The 17601-nt window shown below is 33.7% G+C and overlaps 1 protein-coding gene and 1 long non-coding RNA gene across 3 annotated transcripts in view; one reads left to right on the forward strand and one right to left on the reverse strand.

Moving 5' to 3' along the window:
• LOC149803939 (plexin-A1-like) overlaps positions 1-5121 on the reverse strand; it is a 444256-nt gene extending 439135 nt beyond the window's left edge. The window contains exon 1 of the mRNA XM_089953750.1: positions 5029-5121. The gene's annotated coding sequence lies outside the window, so the exon portion shown is untranslated. The remainder of the gene's footprint in view (positions 1-5028) is intronic.
• Positions 5122-5148: 27 nt separating this feature from the next.
• LOC149803942 (uncharacterized) lies at positions 5149-14803 on the forward strand. 2 transcript variants are annotated; one of them, XR_016420277.1, is made up of 4 exons: positions 5149-5254; positions 5537-5691; positions 7837-9670; positions 14561-14803. It is a non-coding gene; the product is annotated as an uncharacterized LOC149803942 (long non-coding RNA). The 2 variants fall into 2 exon arrangements; XR_016420276.1 differs by lacking the exon at positions 5537-5691.
• Positions 14804-17601: the final 2798 nt, after the last annotated feature.

The raw sequence follows: 17601 nt of genomic DNA on the forward strand, positions 1-17601 counted from the left end.
CGCCAATATGCGGCCGTGAAGTAATTAATGTACTCGACGCTATATCAAAATCATCCAAACCACCACATAAAGTTGTGCATGATTATACAAGTAACCGATTCGTTTCGCATAAAGCGTTTTAAACAACAGGTCTTATTATAATGGTTGATATTTACGGAAGATCTTCTTCACGTGTTAAGAGAACATCCGGCGATGTTGATCTGTCGAAGTATGCGACTAAAGATGACCTCGCTGATATTATGAACCTGGCTGGAGTTGACCCAGATGAGGTTGTTATTTTTCAAGATCGATATGGTAAACTAAAAACGAGCAATGTCAGATGGAATGATATAGTTCGACGAGTACTCGGTGCAGTTACAGATAATATTCCTGTGTTCACTGACGGCAGCAGAATCAGTGATTCAAGTGTATCATTTACAACCATCAGAGATGAAATTGGAAGAAGCGTTGCTAATCGCATGAAAAACACCGGCGACACAATGACGGGTGAACTCAGCATGAATGGAAATAAAATAGTGGTTTTAGGAGATCCAACATCCGGTGAAGATGCTGCAACGAAAAAGTATGTTGACATTAGCTATGGTACCGTAGATAATAAATTATCCACGTTACGGGCTGAGTATGATGTTCACGTAGGCGCTTTTGGAAGATTTCGAAGAAATTTTCAAAAAACCGACGAATCTATAGATAAATTCTTCGGCACTCCGCACGCCATTGACATGAAACTCATTGATATAAAAACTAACCTAGACACGATCAAACAAACACAGCAAAATATCGTAGCGGTGATTCCTGAGATCGTTAACAAAACCGGTCTGATTAAAATTCCAGCTGGAATAACTCCCGAACATATCACAAACATCGTGTACATGGTATCATCGGGATTTGCAACATGGTCGCAGCAAAATAAAACCATTAGCTATACCGCAACAGTCACTGGCGTGTACAGGCTGTCTGTGTTTTATGGAAAGCCGCAGGTACCCGGCGGTGATCAGAATTTTTCCCTATATTATTATATGGGCAACAATTAGCGGCTCCGATAACAATTAGCGGCTCCTAAAATGACGGTGATTACAATCTTTCCCTATATTTTTATAGAAACTACAATTAGCGGCTCCTACAACAATTAGCGGCTCCTTCTACAATTAGCGGCTCCTAAAACACTTTTAATCTACGACTTCGTTAATAAAAATCACAATTTACAGCTCCAGAAACACGTGAAGCTCAGTCTACAAACTACAATCGCCGGTTCCTTCCACAGTAACGCCGCTGTAATTTTGATCTCCGTCTTTAGTACCGAACGAGATTCGAACGAGATTTCAACTCAAAAACGAGATCTACTAAGCTATTATCTCCAGCTGGAATTACATCACAATTAATACTTCCAGTTCAGTACCCACGAATGTAGTTCTAGTCTATTTTTAGAACATTTTTTCCTCTCTCATTTTGATGGTGATAGAAGAGTTTTATTTATGCAGTTTTGGTAGGGGTTTAAAGGTAACTGTTTATTCTTGATAATATGAGCTCAGGGTGTTGTTGTCTGTATGTATTTTGGCGACAGTGCACAGTGAGTAATAAGGCCTTGGTGATGATCCGGAAGTGAAATACGTGTTCTGGTTACATGCTGTTATGTTGACAGTCAATGATCTAAAAAAAGAGCAGGTCAACCTTTGACAAGAACTTCACCGTGAAGTCATCTTTGAAGGTATTTTAGATTAACATATGATTTGCATTGATTGTCACACAGTGGAAAGGTCAGTACTGAGAAACAAATGTAGAGAACATATAGTAAAATTAATTGTGTACTATGTCCTGTAAGGGCAGTATTTGAGCAAAGTTTAAATTGGTATAAAATCTTTATTATTAAAGATAGACACATGAAATTTTAATATGTCATGTATATTGACTTTTAAAATATAAGAATGAAATTAAAAGTAAAAAATTAATTTTTATTTTAAAAATTTTAATAAAATTTTTAAAAAATTAAAAAAAAAATTAAAAAACCCCTAAAATGCACATATATAATATTTTTGGGAATCATATTAAATGTTATCAGCATGTATGTATTCCTACACCATATAAAAGCTCCAGTGTTGGATTTTTGTCACATTTTGTCAGAGAAAATATCTTTGTAGTCAAAATGAGACCTTCATTAAAAATACATGAAGACAAAATTATAATTTGTATTGGCCATTCAGACTATTTATTAGGGGTCCAATCAGTTAATTTATGTGTTTATGATGGGGTCACTTCCTGAGTAACAAACATCTGCTTGTATAGCCTTCAGTAATTGTTTATAAACATAGTTATAAGGTATTTAGTGAGAGGACAGCGATGAAAACTTTATACTAGAACCTACTCAAGTTCTCTACTAAATCATTTTAAACTGTCTGAGAATGAAATTCAGGTCAAAGGGATAAAATATGCTTCCCCCAGGTATATTTACCCTTGGATGTAAGAAAAAAGCAAAATGATGTAAGTTGAATACAAAATGCATTCTATTTTATTGTTCAGTTAGGTTAAGATAGTGATTGGTGTAGTGCGCCATTGTGGCCCATATGATGTTATGGGAATTCTAATGATCCATCTTGCTTTATGCATTATTAATTACTAATACTATTTGTTAATTGACACTCTAAAGATTACATAAGAAGCATTCAAACAAATTATTTGAATTTAACTTTGTACCTGGTTACATATCCCACATGTACAAATATCCATCCATTTTAGAATGTTTGGGATCAAAAGTTCACATTCAGTACATCATATAGGCTGACATTTTACCTATAGTGAACCTGTAAAGCACATTTATGGCTATGTGCACTGAAAATATCCCAAAATGTTATTTTCATCATGAATATGCCTATGTATGGTAACATATTTCAATTTAGTACTTTGACAGAGTGCGGTATTGAAACATCAGCTGATATCTGATTCCATTCAATCAATGAGCTTAATAATTGGTAACCAACACTCTTCAAAATACCATATAAATGTTCAAATAGATAATTTGAATTATGTTTGCACATTTGATCTTAACAAGTACATTGTATATGTCCCACATATGCAAATTTCCATCCTTGTTTACAAGTTTTGGGGATGAGAATTTCACATTTAGCTGATGATATAGGATTTATTGGTACTTATAGTTGATTTTTATGACCACATTTGGCTGTATTCACTTGCAATATCCAAAATTGTTATTTCCCTCATGAATAAGAATGCTTATAGTAACACATTCTAATTTAGTATATTGTCACCGGACTTTCCTGTATACTGGTATGTAATAATGTTTACACCAATGATCAAACCTCACCGCCCCAACATTGCCTTAAACTTTATAATACATAGTCTACCTGATTAGTTATTTAACTTGCAAATGGCTAAATGTGCTTCTAGAAACCTCATATACTTTTAGGATGAATTTAACACTTTAATACATGGCCATTGCTTCACATTTCTGAGTGTCACTCTGTCAAGTTTAATATTTTCCCCCATGCTTGCAACCTTAATGTTAATTTGAAATCACCATATCTAACACATTTTAACTTCATTTACATAGATCTTACTGTTTTCTAGAATTAAGTGAAACATATTGTATCTTTTCAGGTCTAGCCTGGTATCTGGAACAAAGTGTTAGAGTTGGATTAGCTTGGAAGCTCTCCTGAGTAGTCTGGTGGTAATAGCATGGTTTCATAAGGGCATGTGCAGTGTACTGCCATAAGTGACCAAGATTAGTTCATATCACCACACTGATACATGGCACCTCAAAGACATGGCTTAGGTTTTCATGAGAGAGATCAGCACCATTTTTCAGTAAGGTAGAACCTCCCTAGAAACTATTTTCCTATCCCATTGCCACCTTTTGTTGTTATCGACATTGAAATGGAATGCATTTTTGCTATAAAACATGGTAGTGGTCCCATTAGAACTTTAAATCTGAATGTGCTATTAGTTATGGAAACAACTGCCTAAGTACCTGACACAATAAATGTGGAACATAGCACCTGTCAGTGTTTCTTTAGTGTGTACACCTATATGCATCTGGACAGGCATATTGCGGTTTGCTGCCAAAATCACTATGAGCTATGATGCTTCACTACCCCTGGGGAAAATGTTATCAGTTATACAGACCCAAACTACCATTTGTTTTAAATATCATTCATTAGTCAACTTTTCTGTCTAAAATTTGTCAAACTGTGTTTTAAAACTTGTATGAAAATTTAAGTTTTCAATAAAATTTAGTTTTTAAAATTTAAATGTTTATTTAATTTGCCATTAAAACTGAATTTATCAACATTTGTAACTTTCAAACATATTTTCAGACAGGGCTTATCTTGTATCACAATTAGGTTTTTACTGCATTGAAAAATTCCTATAATTAAGGAAGATATAGCAAATTTAGTTTTGGTTTCTCAAGAGCACTTGGACCAGAACTTGCACCCTGTGGAACACCAGCACTACATACTTACTGACAGGTGTCACATGTTTTCCTTGCAAGGAAATTCAAAAAGACTTCATGTATAAAGTTGAAATAGGTATAGCATGCAAATATAAAAGTTTGACTAAAATTGGCGTAAAACATGGAGCCTGTCAGGAATTACATCACAATTAATACTTCCAGTTGTAGTTCTAGTCTATTTTTAGAACATTTTTTCCTCTCTCATTTTGATGGTGATAGAAGAGTTTTATTTATGCAGTTTTGGTAGAGATTTAAAGGTAACTGTTTATTCTTAATAATATGAGCTCAGGGTGTTGTTGTCTGTATGTATTTTGGCGACAGTGCACAGTGAGTAATAAGGCCTTGGTGATGATCCGGAAGTGAAATACGTGTTCTGGTTACATGCTGTTATGTTGACAGTCAATGATCTAAAAAAAGAGCAGGTCAACCTTTGACAAGAACTTCACCGTGAAGTCATCTTTGAAGGTATTTTAGATTAACATATGATTTGCATTGATTGTCACACAGTGGAAAGGTCAGTACTGAGAAACAAATGTAGAGAACATATAGTAAAATTAATTGTGTACTATGTCCAGCTCCTACAATAGTAACGCCGCTGATAATCTTGAGCTCCAATTTATCTAACGAACCGAACGAGATTTAAACTCATAAACGAGATTTTAATCACATGATGACATATTCGGAATACCATCATCTTATCCGCATAAGTGTGTTGTATCTTAGAAGATGGAGAATTATCGATTTATGTTTTAGAAGAGTGAAGGCCACTCATCCAATATCATTCAATGCAAGGTATTTTTTTTTCCAATAAACGAATAATTATAAATATAAACGTTTTAGGCAGGTATATTATAAATAAATATCATAATTACACCAACAGCCCCTGTGATCTGTACAGTAGTATAATACATGAAAGACCTCGAAATTACGTATCTCACGGAAGGGTGTAGTGAGTTGGAGCTTATCGCGTAGGTTGGATTTAAATTGAAATTCTTCAAATAAACTCGTGAGTAAACAGCTTTCTAACCAAATGGTGTAATAATTGATGATTTTTGTCTCTTTATATTTAACTAGTCGTTAACTAGAATGGGCAAGACCGCTCCAGTGGCCTAGGGGTTAGTGTCCATCTCGGATGCGGGAGGTCGCGGGTTCGAAGCCCGGCCGATTCATACCAGAGATTTGTAAGAAGGGTAGTAACAGCTGCCTCGCTAGACGCTCAGCATTAAGAGGTTAGTGTTAGGACTGGTCAGCCTGGTGTTAGGATTATGTGACTGGGTGGGATATATTTGTGGCATGATGCCCCAGTGCTAGACATCACAATAAACTGAATAATTCCTAAAGCTACGTTAAAACTCCAAAACATACACACTAGCATATGCTAATAGGTATATCATCACGCCACTGGGCACTGTTTTTCTTTGCCTCAGGCTCTATATTATTTGTATGTAAGTAAAAGCACACAACACCAGCCCCTTATTCAGTTTAAGAAATATCACGAATGGCTTAACGTTTGCATTAAACACCTAATATTATTGTAACACTTTGTGCTTATTTGCTTGTTTTTTTTACTCAACAGGAATGATGTAGTTTGTAATATTCTGTAAGCTTTAAATAATTCTGTACATTTCCATTATGTCGTAATGTACTCGCACAAATAATAGGGTTATTGTGTCCTTTCATTTCAATATATTTCCACAATTGTCTTTAGTATGGGGGACATGGGTCAGTTATTTCCCCCTTAATATTCAAGGCAGCACTTGCAAATCTGGTTTACTTTGTCTATGTTCAACTGATACTCATGACTTTCTGAAAAGTGATTGTCGTGCCTCAATGAAAGAGTGAGTAACCTTTACTATAGACATTCCTTTAAAAAGGAATATCAGATTAATCAGTCACAGTGTGAATGTGGTATTGAAATTTGTTCAAATGACTGTATATGTCTGTATAATAGCTGGCCCTGAGTTAGTACTTTTATGTTGTCTTTGCTATGTTCATTAAATAAACTTTCTTGTATCATGCATTTTGTACCTTGGCATTTCATTGGTCTTAACTGCTGATATAACTTCCTGTCTGCAGCATGTTTTATGTATACATGCATGATACAAACCAGAAATCACATTATGGTAAATTATAGATACTGACATGGGTGAATTGTAATTACATTCTTTTTTTGTTTTGTCCCATTTGTACCAAAACACCCACCATCATGTTGATATTGAAATTTACACCAAGTACAAATTATTATTATTATTATTATTATTATTAATACTATGGTGCTTCTATTATCTTTTCAGTAGTGGTGATGATAATAATATTATCATTATCGCAAATAATCTCAGTATTTGTATCATAATGGCACATGTATGTGTTTGTATTTGTCCCTCATTGCATATGCTTTGATATGGGGGGAGCGGGGCAGTAAAAACAAATGTCAGTCAGTAAAAGTCATTTAAGTTTGTCAGATTGGAGTTTTTTTAATGGCTTGATCACAAACAGTATAAATGCTTTGCAGAAATAATAAACGTTTTTGTAAAGTATTGTTATGGTATTTTGTGTTGTAATGTTTTTTTCACTGTTATGAAACGGGCCTGTGTGTAGGGATTTAGCCAGGTGACTTAAAGATATAATTTTTATTTGCACGAAAGTTGTGCATTATTTCATGATAAAATAAAATGTGTACATTCATTCAGGGCTGACATCAAAAGTTTATTTCCAAATGCTGTGCACATCGATGGCCCTTCATTTAAAAGCAGGGGCCCTGCCAAATTGATTCAAATTGGGCCCCACGTTTGATAAGGCCATTACTGCATTCATTGCAGAATGCAAAATATTAGGATACAATTTCCATTGGATTTTTCATTATTACCACTAGGAAATACACTGGGTTTATATTGTGCAAGGTGCAGCAATTTTGTGGGGTGGGTGGGGTGGGGTGGTCTTCTGTGCCCAAATACAGCCATAATTGCAATGTAAATACTATATACTGTTAGTTTCCAATCTTTTTGTATCAGGAAGAGTTCCCAACTTTAGTATTCATTAAGGTTTTATTCCCAACTATCAACCTAGAAAATTGTTTGTGAAGTCCTAAAAGAAGTTGGCAGGATGTTCCTTGGTGACATAACCAAGTTGCTGTACATTATTTTAGGACAATTTTAAACACGTAAGAATTTATGCTTGCTATAGCAATTATTCATGCTGAATGATTGCACTATATGAGGCATCCTATGTTTTGTTTTATCTTTTGTATTGATTTTCATTGTTAGCAAAATGATTTTATTTTGTTTGCCTTTTTTTATTCTCTGTTACACTTTATTTTATCAATGAATAAAGACCACATTGATAATATAAACTGCACATTACTATTTGATTTGCAGAGAATTTGCTGATGGAATTGTACAAGAACTAGATAAGAATGATGTAGAATGGAGAAAGAGAAGAAGGCTGCATCAAAAACAATATATCGGTAAAGTGAGTTACAGTGGACAGTATTGCAAATCTTTTTAACAAGTATTCACATAAATTGCATCCCATGCAAACATGAAATATTGCAAAATTTGTTTCTTAAAAATGAAATCTCTTTAGATGGGTCACTTGATAATAGGGTATATTTGATTACTGTTAGCGTTAGATTACATGTGAAAAAGTCCTCCAGTTATGATGTTACATCAGTTTGGTTGGGAAATCTATCTGTAATATAGGTCAATAAAAGAGTATCATAATAAAGCAGAGTGATTGTCGGTTATTTGTTTTAAAAAATAAGGCTTTTCATACATGGTTTACATTAGTCTCATTTAGCATTTGTCCCATTTTTGTGTGTCACAATTATATTTTGAATTTTCAGGGAGTGTGTGACAGTCATGAAATGTAGCACATGGATATTTTACCTACTTATGACAGTTTGTCAATTGGTATTTTTCAACAGACAGTGCTATTTATATAGCTTGTTTAATTTATGGCATTTCTTCTCAGTACACCCCAAACCATTGTATAGGTAATTAATCAGAAAATTTGATGTTAGCTTTTAAAATGGTTCAGTCTTATTCAGACATTTCCACTTCTAAAGCGTGGTTTCAGATGTTTTCACATTTTTATCAAGGACTGTATTTTGTATGTGTCTGGTACATTTTAATTTTGAAATGGTTTTTTATGGTCAGTGTACTTATCTCTTGCAGGGTCCAAACTATATAAGGCATATTGGTTAGTAAAAAAAATGATTGCCATATAAAAAAAATGTTATTACATGCATTCTGTGAGAGATGGCTTGCAGTTGAATGGCACAGCATTGTATGATATGTAACATTTCTTCCTGTCACATCATAGTTGATGTGGAATTTGTACAGTTCTAAAGAAAATTATTGGTAAAATTATTTCCTTCCTATATATTCTTGGTAAAAATATTCCTTTATAAAACAGGTTTTCCCACCATGCCATGTGATATGTGATTATAGATGTTATACTTACAGCAAGAAAAATTAGCATTTTGTGAGACAAAGAAAGGAATTGTAACTATGTAACCTTTCAGGCATGGAATGTATCTTTTGCTGAATATATCTGACTGTTTGCTTCATTATAACGTGATTCTGCTTATAACACAATCGCAGCATGGCTCCCATTTTTTTAATATAAGGTGACCTCTCTTTTTAACACCTAAATACATGCTATCGGAAAAACCAATTATTCTTATTCAGATTTATATGATCAAGAGGTTAGTTAAAATTGATGACATTTAACTTTCAATGCACATTTTCTGTAGGGAAGTTTTTCAAAAAATTTGTTAACTCGATCCAGCTTATATTGTGATGTTATCCTTTGGACCCGTGAGCAACGCATTATAAAGGGTTTTACCTGTATGTAATTATATATCAAATTTACAGAGTTATATATTGTCATACACCTAGTACATAATGTTGAAAACAGAAATGTCAAAGTTTGGGATATGATTGGAGTTTATATGATGTATACAGCTCTATCAGAATTTCATTTTCCCCCCTTCTTTGTAAGTCCAGTCTAGGGTCATGGGTATGAATATATGGTGTTTTTCAAAAGTGGGAAAAAGATAGGGACACTGTTGCTTTGCTGCACACTTTTAAGTCTTGAAATATACATGTTTCTTTATTTCAATATTTTCCTGATGTTATATTTCCTTTTTTCAGATGGGTATGATAAATTGACATCTTATGGTATTGGCATACATGGATGTATTGATAGGTATGTATGCATACATACATACATACATATGTACATACATAAAGCCACATTCAGTGGTTAGTGTGCCAGACTCAGGTCCATAAGGGGGTGGGTTTTGTATCTTACCATAGGACCAGTCTGTTCTTGGCAAGACACTTGACTCCAGTTGCCACAGCACTAAGTAACTGACCTTCGTTATTATACCTTAAAGCACCAAAACAAAGGTAGCAGAGAAAATACATAAGTGGTTATGATCTGGCAGTCTCAAAGGTTTCTAAAGTTGTGACCCAGGTAACCCAATGGTCATATAAACAAATTAGCAATAGCAAACATTTAAAACTTAAAATTATATTAAGTTCTAGGTAGAACCTTTAAGACCTATGATGGTTTAAAATTTTAAAACCAAAGGTACATTTTAGACCACTCATAAATCATGTCCCATAGTTAGCATATTGAACTGTGTTTTTATCTTGAACTGTTTGTAAGTTGCATGACACAGTGATCATACACATGCATATACCACACATACACGTACACAAGGACCTAAAATCTAATAACATCCATTGGGAAAACATCTTGATTTAAATAAATTTTATTTACAGTTGGACTAAAATGTAAAAATAGTTATTTTATAAGACATTATTTTAGTAACAGATGTTTCCTATTTTAAGTGAAAGTGCAACATTAATGGGAAAGCTGAAGATTCTGCTGTGAATGTTTATGCAAATTTGTTCTATTCATTCTTCAGCTTTTTATTATATTTCATTTCTGTTATGTACATACAGTTTATCTTGACAATGGATAAATTACCCCGCCTTGTGTGATACAATGTATTTTTAAGTAATCTTATTTTCAGTTTTTTGCAGAAGATAATATGGCTACATGCTGGAATAACTAATAGATGACCAGATATAGTTGCCTTGTACTTTGTCAATACAGTTGTTAAATCCCATGGTAAATGAAGACAATATCAACTCACATAACGCAAATTATAAAGTAATTACATGTTTATATATATTATTGTAATTGCAGTTAAAATGTTGAATAATTGGCATCTCAGTATTGTCAGTTTTTAAAATGAAATCTTGACAGGTATGTATTTGACTGGAATTGTAAACTGAATAAATTTATTGCAGTGTTTATTATGTCTTCCTGTTCACACTCAAGATTTTAAAGGTGGGTATACTTTTTTAATGTCTGTTTTATACACCCATACAAGGAAATTATATGCCAAAACAAAGTGTTACTGTAAAAATTGAATTACTTGAAGACAGTAAATGAGATATTCAAATGCAGGATTAACTGAGCTATGTCATCTCTTCTTGGACTATGGATGTAAGCAAAGCTAGATATAATTGGTTGATTGGTCAGTCATGCATCTATTTGTTTGCAGGCCTGGTGTCACACATGTACAGCTTACTATTTTGTACAAATCTTGCATTATCTCTGCTATAGTAACGGCTAAGAGGGGCAGATTTAGAACGTTTATGAACCATATCATATGAATGTTTTGCTCATCGATCTTAATTGTTATTTCTTAATTGTCCTTGAAGCAAATACTGTATTGGCATTTGGTTTTGGTATTATAGGCAGTGTATCCCCTAGGGGTGCAAGACTGAGAGTCAAAAATCTCCTTGGTGTCAAAACTGGGGGTCAGACTGAGTAAAAAATAAACTTTGGTATCAAAACTGGGGGTCAAATTAAAAATTTGGGGGTCTCTGAAGCGCAAATCAGGGTGAAGGAAAATACTGATTATAGGGGAAAAAAGTATATTACTTACAGTATTCTCATGGTGAACTAGTAATTTTCTCAGTGTCTTTTTGATAACAGAACAATGCTGTTGTACACTACACAATTTGTGCAACTACCACTATGTCACAAGTTTACATGACCAGTTTATGTGGTAAGTTGGATTCCAATAAAGTTTGTAAAAATTTAGTAAAATAACAAATCTTGTACATTTCCTGTACATTAGTAAAAATACAGACAGTATTTAAAGACAAAAGAGAACTTTAACTTCCATCACAAAAGCCGATATAAATTATTAAATTTTGTATATGATGCTAATAATATTATACTAACCTACTTTTCAGGGTGTCCAGTAAAAGTGAGAGGCAATCCAGGCACTGGAAATGGCATAGTTGCTGCAGTGCAGATGGCCTTCTTAGCAATGAAAATGCCTTCATATATGGTGCATCACATGTAAACCAGGCAGGTTTTGAATTGAAAGAAGGGTAATACAGGTCAGTTAGAAACCATTGCAAGTGCCCTTTTGTATATCTATATATTGTATATATTGTTTAACTCTTGTCCACAATTGTAAGGGTCATATGTAAGCAAGATATTGCAAAGCTAACTTTTGTCCATGATTGTAGATTATCATCTGAGATGATATTTGTAAACATGTTTACCTGGCTTTGAGTTCAGAAAATTGTTTCGTCCATTAGAAAAAAATGTTCTCATTTGCCAGGTAGTTTGCTAAAAAGTAAAACTATAAAGTAAACAGACCTTACCTTGTTTACGAATTTGATGGGAAAAGGACCCACATCCTATATCTCTTATTGTCTTAGGTTTTTATATAAAGTTTGTGATCAATTTTATATAAAGGTTGTGATCAACATAGTTAACAACATATTCCTATTGTTACATCTCTCAAGTGAAATCTGTCTTTTAGTTGTGTTCAGTTGTAATTTCACATGATTTATATACTTCATTTATTCACTGAAATAACAAAGTGCTTACAGATACTTTTGGACTGTTTTAGGATTAGAGTGAATTCCTTCAAGGACATTTTAGATTATATCATTGTGATGGATAAGATTATCACATCGGCACATTTAAGACTGTTGGAACTACAGCACATTCAAGATTGGAATCAATTTGGAACACCACTGTAATTCATTTGGAACACCTTTTTTCCTTTTGGATCTGTGAGAGCTATTTGGGATATATTTCATAATGTAAGCTACTTTTAAATTTTCACATTATCTGTGAAAATAAAGTATTTGTTGAATTTTACTTGTTGGTTTCACTTTTTTCTCTTTAAGATCTTTGAGGTATAATACCTCTAACTTCAGATCAGCATGCTCATCTGATTGAAAATAAGAGACTTTGCTCTGTAAGTGTTCTATATGTATGAAGTTATGAATGCAAGTACAATTAATGTGAATCCTTGTTATACTTTAATACCTTGTATGAGTTTCAAAAAATGAAAAGATGGCAGAAATTGGATTAATTAGTATAGCAGTTGCTTCCCGCTTCATTTTTGTCTTGTCCTAACCATATCTTTGGAGACACCCATTCGGGTCATCATCACAGACATCTGGGTCATTGCCATACCACATTTGGGTAATCATCACAAGTACATTTGGAACTCTGTCACACCACATTTGGGTCATCATCACATATACATTTGGGTCACCATCACATATAAATTTGGGTCACCATCACATATACATTTGGGTTACCATCACATATAAATGTGGGCCATCATCACATATATACATTTGCATCACAATCACATGTACATTTGGGTCAGTATTATTGTTTCAGGTCTGACGTTTGAAAAACCATTTATATATCTAATGTCTTGTGAGCATTGTCAAGCATAACATGTAATGAAAGAATACACTTTTTGGAATCCTTAGAAGTTAAAATATCATTGGTATGGATAGATTGGATGTAATACAATAGTTATTATTCTATGCATGTATTTTCTTTTTCCAGTGAACAGGATGATACAAGTTGTTCAAGTTAATTTGGCAAATTTCCTAAAATTGCCAGATTAAAACACCTGCAGTATTTGTTACATGTATGACACATGCACGAAATGAAAATATGCCAAACCACATAAACACAAAAACAGATCCCTTTTTCTTTCTTAAAAAAAAACCTTTGTTTCTCTAAATTTACATTTTCTTAAAAACATTTCTTCTATGATCACATCTGAGTCATCATTTTTAATAGACGTCAAAATACATGTACTCTGTATCACTATTCCAAGCTGTGTCTGCAGTTTGTATATGTACTGCTCATTCAGAAACATCTAAGAGACATGGTAGAACTGTGGAACATCAACAAAACATGGAGGATGTAGTTAATGGCATGGTACAAAATTTGCACCAAATGGGCTGAACTCTTTTCCGAATGATCTATTGTCATTTTGAAATATCAACAGTTTGTGAAGGAAGGACACATTGATATCCATATCTCTTTTTAAAATATGGGCTTCTAGAAATAACAACCTATTATTCTGTTGACTGCCATTGGATAGCAAGTGTTAAATACTGATTTATGCTGCAAAAATGAAAGAGGCAACATCTTTTGAATGTTTTCATTTTGCATAATAAGCTCGTACTGTTTTATGTAGCCTGCACACTTGGTCGGCAAGCTCCCAAACAGTTGGAAGAATAAAATTATCCAGGTCATTTTAACTTTTGTTGGTTTGAGAAACTACACTTTCTTCTGACAAAGATAACTGCTGGTGTTCTCTGTGAAATAAGAGACTCGATAACTTGTTTGAATGGACGTGTAGAATTTGTTCATATGCTCCTCCTGGTGTCAATATTATTTCGTGTACTAAAATTACAGGTTTTTTTTCTCTAAAATGTTGAATTAAAAATGAAGGGAATCTACTTACACCATACATGGTAATTTACAGCGGCTTTTTTACATTTATTATTTTTATATTGTAACCAAACAATGCATTTGAACCTGTTGTTAGCTGTTATTTCAAAGACTTTAAAGAATATGGTCTCTTAAGACAGGTTTATTTTAACACGTCAGTTAGAAGAAGCATTTTAAAAAAATGCTGCTCTATGTCAGGGATGGAATATATTCATGGTGAATGTGGCTGTTAATGCTGGTTTAACTACATCAATACAATTTAATCTTAATACAAATTTTTTTCAGGAGCAGAGAACTGTTAAGCACCAATGACAGAGGAAATTCAGGACCTGAAGGAACTGTGTCAAAATAATTATACAGAACTTGATCCAGATTTTGTTAGAATTATACAAGAAGCAACAGAGACTTATCAGATACCAAATGCAGCCGAAGACTTTTATACTACTAAAAACTTTGTTTTGTCAGAAGTGATTACAAAACTGTATCATCAGATGTAACAGAACAAATTAAATTGAATTATAATTATTATCCATACAGTTATTATCTTTACTACCATGACAAATAAAATGTTTGCTTTTTACATCATGTCCTTAAGAATGAATCTAATTATCAAATCACATCACTAGCATATACCAAGAAATTAAAAGCAAATATTGTACAATTATAATAACTATGGTCTTGTGAATAATGACATTATGTTAAGGTAACAATAAATATAATTCGGAGAGAGGAGCTGAGAGAGTGAGATGCAAGAAAAAGTTTTTATTCTCGCACACAGTCCTCCCTACGTGATTGCCATATAATAAAATGTAATTTGTCATACAGATAAACCAAGATAATCAAGCATGATTAAAGACTTGTAATGTCACATCTAAAGGCATTCATTAGTCTAAGCCAGTGTAATTGTCGTTTAATAATAAAGGCTGACTTAATGGGGAATAAAAGTTCATCAGCTATTGACACAAGTGCAAGTAGAATCTACATCAGCCAATTTTTCTTTCATCAAAACAAATTAACACTTTTTGTCGCAAGATTATATATAATAAGACTTCCCAGTAGATGTTGTCATTGCATCAAGCTCTTAAATATGCCAGAATGTTAATATTGACTTCATTACCGATACATATACGATTGAAGAAGTATACAGGGCTCCCATGCTACTAGGAAATTTGGAAAAAGTTGGAAGAAATGATAATTTCTTTTCTGAACATGAAAATTCCTTGAAGTTTGCAAATGTTGATGAAAGTCAGGAAAGTTTGCAACTACTTGATGACAGAAACAATTACGTAATTGAGTTGTAACTGATTGTGAATTATATTTATTGAGTTCTGCCCAGAATATTCGGAGGTTGCAGTATGGATCATTAGGGTGGTTACCATAATTATAGTTGTTGAGTCAATCTTAACACTCACTGGATTAGATTAGAAGACTGGTTGTTTCACAGTCAGCTTGATATTGATATTTTGTCTGACATGAAAGGTTTGAAAACCAGTCTAGCATCACAAGACACCAACATGTTGTCGGCAAAGCGTAGCCGCATACCAGATGGCCTAGCAAACTTAATGCTGTTGCCCCGAGGCATACCTACATGAAACCGATATGAAAATTATTTATTTTCTCAGAAAATGCAAGTATTAGAATAATTATGTCTTTACTCTGCTGAAAGATAAGATGAAACTATGGCGTTGATGAAATTTGACCCGATACTCACCATTTGCATTGCTAGTCGCATGGGTACACAAATATCACAACCAACATATTCATGACATCATAGGTCCAGTTGTCACATGATGTCAGTAATAACCCATTTCAGATGTAGAAACAAAAAAAATATGAAATGAAAAATAAAGTTGTAAACTGTTCGTAATAAAGAAACTACAATGAAAGAACACAGAATTCTGTATATATTTATTAAAAAAATAACTGTTTTGTTGTATCATGTGACTACCTTGTTGACATGTGCTCTTTGCTTGATGAACTGTCCAGATTGCAGTGACAGCGACAGGTTTCTGGTTGTTTTCTCAACATAAACATATTCTTTCTGGTTCTTACAGAAGCTTTCTGACTTTCATTTAATATATTTTAATTTTTTTACATTAGATAGAAGCTTGTTGATGTCATCCGACTATTGGATTTCTGTTGTATTGTGAGATTTGTGGAATCATATAACTAGTAATGCAAATGCAGATAGTGAGTACCGGGTCAGGTTCTATCTGTGCTGTAGTCTTGTCTAGTCTGTCACGGATTAAGACATAATGATTATAATACTCTCCATTTCTGAGAAAATGAATCACCTTCCTATTGATTTCATACAGGTATGACTTGATGTGACATTGTTTCAAGTTTTCCAGGACCACTGGTGGGGTTCAAGTTAAATTTGTAGTCAAAATGTTGAATCTCTGATGGTAATTTTGGTGTTAAACTATGACACTGAACATGTGGCTCAAAGGATTGGTTTCAAATCCTTATCGGTCGCAGGAGAAATGTGAGATTGTTGTCCCTTGTAATGTGAGTATCACTACAGGTTTAGGTACTGCTCTTCTTTCTGTAATACTGCTCTGGTGGTCTAGTGGTTAGAGCGTCCGCCTGGGATGCGGGAGGTCGTGGGTTCGATCCCCGGCCGAGTCATACCTAAGACTTACAAAAATGGTACTAATAGCTGCCTCGCTTGACACTCAGCATTAAGAGGTTAGTGTTAGGACTGGTCGGCCTGGTGTCAGGATAATGTGACTGGGTGGGACATCATGCTACATGTCTGCGGCATGATGCCCCAGTGCTAGACATCACTATAAACTACCACATAGCAGACATCGTAGCGATATGACTGAAAAATTGTTAAAACTATGTTAAAAATCCAAACCACATCACATCTTTCTGTAATTGCAGTTTCATTTGTAACTCGTATTTTTGTATCTGTCTCTCTCTTTTTCCTGCATTTGCATCTCCCTTTCTTTTTCCTGCATTTGTATTTTTATTTCTTTTTCTTCCTTTTGCATTTGTCATTTCTTCTCCATTTCTTTTTCTTCTTTTTGAATTTGCATTTGTTTATCTCTTTCCTCTTTTTCAAGCTTTCTTAACTTTATTTTGTTCTTGAATTTTAATTTCAATTTCATAACTTGCAGGTTTGAGCTAGAGTCAAAGCACTTTTGTCCAAAATATTCTTCTCTACCAAATTTAAACCAAAATATTTTTTATTTCATGTTTTAACAAATATGGCTTTGCACAGGAAAGATATTGTCTGGAACGTTGGAGCAATTCGTCCTCTTTCAAAGACTGATTGTTCCTAGCTAGGATTTAAAGTACAATTCTCCACTTTAGTTTATATC

This window comes from Sinohyriopsis cumingii, chromosome 3 (assembly GCF_028554795.1).
Source record: "Sinohyriopsis cumingii isolate HCF-2022 chromosome 3, ASM2855479v2, whole genome shotgun sequence".
Classification (NCBI taxonomy): Eukaryota; Metazoa; Mollusca; class Bivalvia; order Unionida; family Unionidae; genus Sinohyriopsis; species Sinohyriopsis cumingii.